Source organism: Nematostella vectensis, chromosome 8 (genome assembly GCF_932526225.1).
Source record: "Nematostella vectensis chromosome 8, jaNemVect1.1, whole genome shotgun sequence".
NCBI lineage: Eukaryota > Metazoa > Cnidaria > Anthozoa > Actiniaria > Edwardsiidae > Nematostella > Nematostella vectensis.
The window spans coordinates 14,206,209-14,214,814 of record NC_064041.1 but is presented as its reverse complement, the minus strand read 5'-3'; the positions used below and the strand labels follow the sequence as shown (position 1 = coordinate 14,214,814).

General features: G+C 43.1%; 1 protein-coding gene and 1 long non-coding RNA gene across 2 annotated transcripts in view; both read left to right on the top strand.

The window, feature by feature from the left end:
• The first annotated feature begins 635 nt into the window (after positions 1-635).
• On the top strand, positions 636-1,597 carry LOC125570332. The gene is made up of 2 exons (XR_007312659.1): positions 636-673; positions 988-1,597. It is a non-coding gene; the product is annotated as an uncharacterized LOC125570332 (long non-coding RNA).
• Positions 1,598-5,984: 4,387 nt separating this feature from the next.
• The window catches only part of LOC125570322 (para-nitrobenzyl esterase-like), a 32,586-nt gene continuing 29,964 nt past the window's right edge, over positions 5,985-8,606 (top strand). The window contains exons 1-4 of the mRNA XM_048731877.1: positions 5,985-6,686; positions 6,983-7,117; positions 7,227-7,313; positions 7,617-8,309. The gene's annotated coding sequence lies outside the window, so the exon portion shown is untranslated. The remainder of the gene's footprint in view (positions 6,687-6,982; positions 7,118-7,226; positions 7,314-7,616; positions 8,310-8,606) is intronic.

Sequence of the window (8,606 nt, the reverse complement as noted above, 5' to 3'; positions counted from 1 at the left end):
TCAACGATGATTTGCATTGGTGGCCGCGGAAGCAGCGCCTGCAATAGGGACAGCGGTGGACCGCACTGGGTGTTGCGTGGTTCCTCCCCGTGGGTGACTGATCGCTCGTGCCCAGGCCACTCCTACTCTGTCTATGCGCGCGTTAGTTCACACGTGGGTTGGATCAAGAGCGAGATCGGAGGTAGGTTATCGGGTTATGCTAATGGGCGGTACCTAGAGCAGGTTGCCCCCCCCCTCCCCCCAGGTCGCCAAGAAATTATTATTTTATATCTGAGAAGCATCAGGTACAATCCTTTTTCCATATGATACGGCACCCCCCCCTAACCACACCCAACACTTTGTGGGTATTCCCCGAAGTCAAGTTTCGCAAGCTTGTTAAAAGGACGCACGCCTCAAAGTCCAAAAAGCGATTTTTATCGCCGAAGAACAAAATATGAACTGTTTACTAATGATCTCTATGGCAGATGAAGTACTGACCGTATTTCTTAGACTCTGGTGTGTGGGGATTTTTCGCGCAAACATCGGACGGACTATTGAAAATAATTAGAAAAGTGCAAATTCATTGAGTGGCCTTAGCCAATAAAGCATCACAAATCAGATCACAACTCCTATTTTGCTTTTTCGTATCTTGAAGTTGGCGGGACAGATTCCGGTTCCTCAGGCGGCAATGCTGGTAGGTAGTGCACGTGCACGCATCAGTAAGTCGTACTTAGAAAACAGCACCTGACCCTTGTCCGTCTTGCATGCAGTCCGTGTCGGTATGTAGTACTGTTATTTCGTCACTTGGTTCGTCATGACAAAATAAAGTGAAAACAACATAAGTGTTGATGACCAATAAACACTGACTAACTATCCTGACTGTTGCTTTCTAAATCTTTGAAGATTAGTTTAAAGCCCAATGATTTCATCTTGACGCGCTACATATTCGCGAATTAGGCATTTTGTACAATTGCTTCTCCTTCATCTGTTTTGTCTTTTTTTTTGCAGACTGCAGAGACACCTGGTGTGCTGGTGTGTTCGGTACGCCAAATTCTGTGGAACGACTGCAAGTATCAAAAACGTTGCAAGAAGACCTGCAATAAGTGCTGAAGTGAGTGCTTCTAGCTTTAAAATCAAACCTACGACGGCGCTTAAAAAGTGTGCTCTCAGAACTTGTTTTCGTGCACAGCAGCTCGGTGTAATGATTTTATTTGATATTTGATTTTCTTTTTTTTTTCTTTTTTCTAGATACAGATCGTATATAATATAAAAATAATAATATAATATAAAATGAAAATTTTTGGAGTGACACTCGCGGGGCAGGAAGCCCACGCCAGCGGTTTGAATAACCTCAGTAGTAGCCTGCGAAAGAAGACTGCTTTCGAAAAGATAATAGAAACCACTAATCATCAAACTTCGCAACATCAAAAGCAAAACGCCGTTTTTTTCAAAAGCTGGCTGAATAAAATGTAAAAATTCTTTAGCAATGACCGCCGCAGTTGAAAAAAAAAATACACACCGCACCATTAAATCACGGTAGCAAGTAAACTTTGTCATTATTCTTTCAAAACTTGAGTTGGATTTTCTGAGAAAGTATCTCAAGCTCCCTTGGTCTAATCGAAAAAATACGGTATTTAAAAAAACAACAAATAAATAAAACAGGTGACTGTTCAATACGAAAAAGGCGTCCTTAAAATAAGATTCTAATAATGAAAAATTACGTAGCCCCCCCCCCCCCCTTCCTCTAAAATCGTGTCACTTGTTTCCTTATGCATTCTTCTTTGGCATGAGGACAAACATCAACACCTCATAGCTTAGTTCGACTAAACCGCCAAATGTCCTCCGGGAATCAGTTGGTGAAAAATTATATCTTGCCGTATATACAGTTAACCCTATTCATAATTGGAGGGTGGGGGGGGGGGGGGGGGGGCTCTTTAAGCCCCCCCTCCGGGGAAATTGCTATAACTTGTGATAGCAGCTAAAAGGCTAAAACTTGTTGTCTTTTCCTAAAAACTATCTGCGGACGTTTTGATGCCATTGACATGCCTAGGAAACGCTCCATGTTACCTTGGCGACCGTTTTTTGACACGTTTCCCCAAAACTAAAAAGTAGTGGATTTTTCATGTTTTGGTTCTGTTTCTCAGATTATAATGCCTCTTTTGACTTTATAAGTTTGTTTAGGTGACAAGCTTCACAACAGCGCTAGAATTTTTTTACCTCGGAAATTTGGGGGGAGGGGTGGGTAAATTTTGCTCTCTGAAAGCTTGTTTGTCACTAGATTTACTAGATGACACTTTAAAAGCTAATATTATGCGTTTATCATTACTATGAGCAGTAATTCAGAGTGCAGAGTATTATTGGCTCCCCCCCGTTCTTCGCGCATGCACCCAATTGGCAATAACTCCCCTGAGACCCTGTATGTAGCCTGAAAGTACGTACGTATCCCCTTGCCTCGCCCTTTTCAGGAAATAGTGAAAATGGTGGCGTTTCGGAAATCATTACCTGAGGACTCGATGGGTCGGGTACAGATGTGCAGCTTTTGTTTCGGGGACACGAAATGAGAGTGCATTTCATGCGAAATGCTGTTTTGTAAAACAGAAGACGCCTTTTTTATCCAATATATTGCCGCATGTAATAAATTCATTCTCCTCTTCCTTGACCATATTCCTCTGAGGATTTGATGTGACTAATAACTCATACACGTAGTAATGACAACCAACATTTATTATGAATTTTACACTCGATAGGTTAAATCAAGTGTAACTTATTCGAACTTTACAGTTGATAAAGATCATATCGAACTTCCCTTTTAATCTTATAGTAGAAATACCAGAAGAATAAAATAATGTTTTGAATGCATGCATCAGAAAAATATTTTAGAAAAATCTTAACCAAGCGAATTTTGTCTTTCTTCCATAGGGAAGTAATGTTTCACCCAAAAGACCGAGCCACCCCTGTGGTCTTCGTGGGAAATCATCCCCTTTATTACGCCTAAAATCCCCAAAACAGTCGAATAATATTTGGCTAATAAAGGAGGACATTGCCTTGGTCCAGTTTGTTGCCCGGCACAAAGACTTGCAGCCCACAGCTACAGAGTGGCCATCGGTAAATACGAAATCGAAGTATTGGTTGGAAGCTGCCAACTTTATAGCAAGTCATGCTGGCACCACTTACACCTGCAAAGGTAAATAGAATAATTATTGATTTGTAAAAAATATATTGCGCAGTATGAATGGGCCCAGCACCATAGGGAAAGGTGTTAGTTCCTGGGACCCTTGGTATTTCTCTCTCTTTTAGTTTTTATCTGCGTTGTTTGATGATGCTTGCATAATAATGTCTTATTTGTGGGATACTCCTACTGTTTACTTGCACAGTACTAATGTGAACAAGGAATAAGTAGCCCCCAATAAAGATACAACCTTTAGAACAGCGTACATATTTCTGCTTTTCTTTTGTAGGGGGACCAGTACGACAGAGAGTTGTTACCTATATGAAGAGCAAATTTAAAACAGTAACTGATGCTGAACAGTTTTATAGTAGTGGTACCAAAGCCAAATGGAACCGTGCGAATATGCGTCGACCTCACGAAGCTCAACAAAGAAGTCAGAAGAGAAGTATACCAAATGCCTAAAGTGGAAGAGACTCTCGGAAACATATCCAAAGGATCGATCTACTCCAAACTTGACGCTAACTCAGGCTTCCACCAAGTTCCCTTAAGCGAGGAAAGCGCTAAGCTTACTACCTTTATCACTCCTTTTGGGCGGTATATGTTTCGCCGTCTGCCATACGGAATCTCCTCTGCACCGGAATACTTTCAGAAGAAAATGGACCAGGAGCTGGATGGAATAGAAGGCACACTATGTCATATGGACGACATCCTGGTCGTTGGAAAAGACCAAGCGGAGCACGATAAGAGACTTGGCTGCCGTCCTTCAACGCATCACGGAAATCGGCATGACACTGAACCCAGACAAGTGTAAGTTCTCAGAGAAGAAGATTGAGTACCTTGGACAGGTGATCGATAACGAGGGGATCAAGAAAAATCCCGCCAAGGTGAAAGCTATCGTCGACATGGATGAACCTAGGGACATCCCTAGCCTGAGACGATTTCTCGGGATGGTGAACCAACTAATGAAGTTCTGTTCCAATCTAGCAGAGAGGACGCAACCACTTCGCGACCTGCTTAAGAAGAATAGCGCATGGGTTTGGGGCAAGGCGCAAGATGATGCCTTCGATGACTTGAAAGAAGAAATGGCTTCAGAGAGAGTGCTTGCACTGTATAGCCCCGAGAAAGAGATTGTAGTCTCCGCGGATGCAGGCAGCTTTGGATTGGGGGCAGTACTCAGGCAGAAGCAGCCATCCGGAGAAATGCGTCCTGTTGCATATGCAAGCAGATCTATGACAAACACCGAGTGCAGATACGCACAGATAGAAAAAGAGGCATTAGCAACCACGTGGGCCCTAGAGCACTGGTCCGATTTATTGGTAGGCATGAAGTTCACTGTCAAAACAGACCACAAGCCCCTTGTACCCCTGTTTACTTCCAAGATGATCGATGAGCTGCCGGTACGCATACAGCGTTTCAGAATGAGGCTGATGAGGTACGATTTTGATACTCGGCACGTTCCAGGCAAGGAACTTTATACCGCAGATGCACTATCTAGGTGCCCACTAAACGAAAAGAGGTCTGAGACGTCGTGCCAGTCTGACCACCTGTACGCTGAAGCAGACTGTTATGTGAATACCATACTGCTACACCTGCCAGCATCCGACAAGAAACTAGAGGAAATACGGTAAGAGCTGAAGAGAGACGACGCATTGAAAGTCGTGATGCATTACGTACAGAATGGGGGGCCAGAAACCAAACAGAAGCTCTATGGGCCCGCGAAGAAATACTGGGGTGAAAGAGGAAGCTTATCCACCCACGAAGACCTATTGATGAGGGGACGAAGACTTGTAATTCCGTCGAGTCTCAGGCCAGATATCTTACGATACCTACATGATGGTCACCAAGGCATATCCAAGACACGGGACAATGCAGCATCGTCCGTTTGGTGGCCCGGAATCTCCAAACAAATTGAAGAGATGGTTCGCAATTGTGCCACCTGCGAAAAATATCGGAAAGAACGTATAGAACCGATGAAGGGAACAGATTTCCCAGAGCGACCGTGGTCCAAACTCGGAGCAGACTTCTTCCAACATGAAGGCCGACACTACCTGCACATAATCGACTACTATTCGCGCGATATCGAAATATACTTGGTGAGCAAGAATGTAACAGCCTGTGATACAGTAAACAAGATGAAGAATGCCTTTAGTCGACATGGAATCCCAGATATCTTAGTTACCGACAACGGACCACAGTTCGCCTCTGCAGAGTTCAACAAGATTGCGGCAACATGGGTATCCGATCACATAACTTCATCACCTCGGTACGCCCAGTCAAATGGCGAATCGGAATGAGCCGTCGAGACAATAAAGAACTTTCTGAAGAAGTGCGATGACGAGTACCTCGCTCTTCTAAGCTACAGAAACACACCGGTTCACAACGGATATTTTCCATCACAGCTAAGTATGGGTCGCAAACTAAAAACGAGAGTACCGTGCCACCCTGACGAGTTGAAACCTCAACTCCCAGACAATGATGTAGTGAGAAAGAGAGAAAGAGAGTACAGAAGAGAAATGCGGGAAGACTATGACCGCAGACACAGAGTTGCAGAGGGGGAGGAGTTAGCAGAAGGTGATCGAGTATGGATACCAGACCTAAAGACGGAGGGGACGATAATCAGGCCACACGAAACCCCACAATCGGTTGTTATACAAACACCAAAGGGATTGCGGAGACGAAACCGTCGACAGGTAAGAAGAGCCTTAGGAAGCCCTCAGCCAACATACGCAGTACAGGGCCCCTATACTTCCCGAGAGTTACACGACTCCGGAAGCAATACAAAGCCAGTCAAGCCCTCTCCCGAGAAAGAGAAAGAGACCTTCAATGAAATGTCTGGACCCACACAAGGAGATGGGAATCGAGTACCACAGCCGTGCCCTACGCCAGAGCAGCCAACCCTTAAGCGATCAGAGAGAGTGCGCCGCAGACCTTGCAGATACATTGAAGAATACTGATTGACAATGACTGCTGTTAGTTACCATTAGAACAATGTTAGAATATTTACTTGTATAGGTAAATTTAGAAGTAGACCATAAGTTACACGTTTGTATGTTAGGTTACTGTTCAAATGGAAGAAGTAGTATTGGGCTACCTGTAGTAGCAGAGGGACTAGGGGGACTGGGGCGAAGTAAGATGGCGGCCTCCTAGAGCGATCGGACTACGATTGTATGGTAGCACCTTAGAGTATCTTAGACACAGTAAACGTCTTACTACACTTGTCTCCGCCCTTGGCATTGTGGATGCACACACACTCCTCCTTGGTCTGTTTAGGCATGCAAGTAAAGTCTTTCAGGGGACCATTCTGGATGCATTATATCTTGAGTTAGCAAAGGCTTGCGGCATACGCACACATCCAAAGGATTTTGGAACGTTTTCCATTAATGTCATGAAGAATCTCCAAATGCAAGGCAAACCCAACTTGGTTTACAAATGGTGCCAGTACCTTCATGGGGTTAACCGATCCTTGCAGCTAGATAGGATGCCATTTGGAATGATCCAGTACCGCATTGAGTTTTTCAGTTGTACACATATAGCACAGGTAATTATTATAACCTATTTAATGTACAGTCTGAGCTCTCTAAGCGACCACCTCAGTGACTGTTAAGTACTCACTTTCAACAGCTTTTTATTTAAAGAGTTTGACTGAAAATTATCCAAATGGGAATTTGAAATGTTATCACGTATTTGAGAGCTGGTCGCTAAGAGAGCATTTGACTGTATTTGAGTCAAGCATTACAAATTAATATTGCTTGTTGTGTCAGTGGATCTCAAATGTAAACATTGAAAATCAAATCAAATATTTATATTTTGGTTACGATAATTGTATTATTTCAGATATATGTGTCCCCTGACTATAAAATATGGCTAGACACAATGGAGGCAGAGTTTGGTGGTGGAAAGTTTAAGCGCTTGTTTCGTGGCCCTATGTGGAATGGCTGTGACAAGAAAGACATTGGTGATCCCTCAAAGGTAAAAAAATGCACAGATCAAAGACAAAAGACGATAAGTTGTTTGAAGGGGAAGGTTGTATTTTCAATTAGTTACAGCTGTAGAGTTTATAAAATTTATCATTTTGCAGGCCAAACCCAACATACCATGCAGAAGCAAACAAGCCCAACTGAATGCCATTGCTAAGAGTGACTTCTCTTCTAAGCCAGAAATACAGGTGAGACCAACATATAGAAGGATTGAGGGGGAATTTAATTTACGGCTAGGGGGTAGGGGTGCAGTTTCATGGTGGGAGGTTGGTAATATTTTGTTAACACCCCTTCCCCACACTTAAATAAATAGAACCATCATGGATGATTTGTATAAGGTTGCTTTAACAGGAGGGTTTAAGCCATATCAGAGCAGGGTTACTGAACTGGTATGTTGAAGTGCTGAGGTTGATTGCAGATATTGGTAAACTTTGTTTTTAAGTTTTAATTAATTATTCCATTGTGTGTTTTTTTAACAATTTTGGATAAAGACTGATGGGACTGATGTGAAGGAAGCCTTACAAGAGTCATTATTAAAAGTATGGAATGGTGATGTTGATGGAGCACTTGAAACCCTACAGGGACTGTATGATGACCGACTCCATGTATCGCAAGCTCTTAGTGTCCACAAATTGTGTGGGAAAGAGTTAAGGGACCCAGTAGTGGCTGTTAACAATGAGCTAAATAACAACATCCTGTTTCTCTATTATGGGCTTGCCAAGGCTGTTCAACTCTTCAGAAAGAAATTTGATCCCCCCAACACAAAGACTGAGAAGTTGATGTCACTCAACTGGGAAATTGTTGAGTTTAACACGCTTTTAGAGCAGGCAACTCGCTTTAGAGAAGTAACAAAAGAAATGTTGAACTGTCTGGACCCTCTTCTTAGCATGTCCAAAGATTTGAAAGAGAGTCTGGAATCCAACAAGGAAAAAAAGCCTCCCAGGATGTTGCCAGCTTGTGAAAAAAGGCTGGAGACTATGATCAGTTCCTGAAGAACCTCTTAAAAAAAAGGCAATGTGCCACCCACGTCCTAGTGTTCATGGTATCTGACGAATGCAGAGACAAAAAGCCTTATGCTATTCCTGTTCAGTATATCCCATACCACACCATCAGGGATCGAGAAGTCAGGGACCTCACCAAGCTCAACAAAGTAAAAATGACCAAAGCTGGGCTTCCTGTTGTTGGTATGTTTACTCTGTATACCCTTAGATTAAAACATAGCCCCCTCCCTTAAATAAGTGCCCTCTCCCAAATAAGAGCCACCCACCACCAAACAAAAACACCTGAAAGCAGTAGTGTACCAATTTTTTGTCCAAGGGGGGGGGGCACTCCACTGAGAATTCAATAAGCGCTCCCTCTTTGATAAGCGCCCCCAAGAGTCACAGAAAATCAAATAAGTACCCATTTTAATCATTGCAGTATATGTTTTTTTTGCTTATCATTTCGAGTTAACTTATTTGTTGAACTTAACCCATCCATAA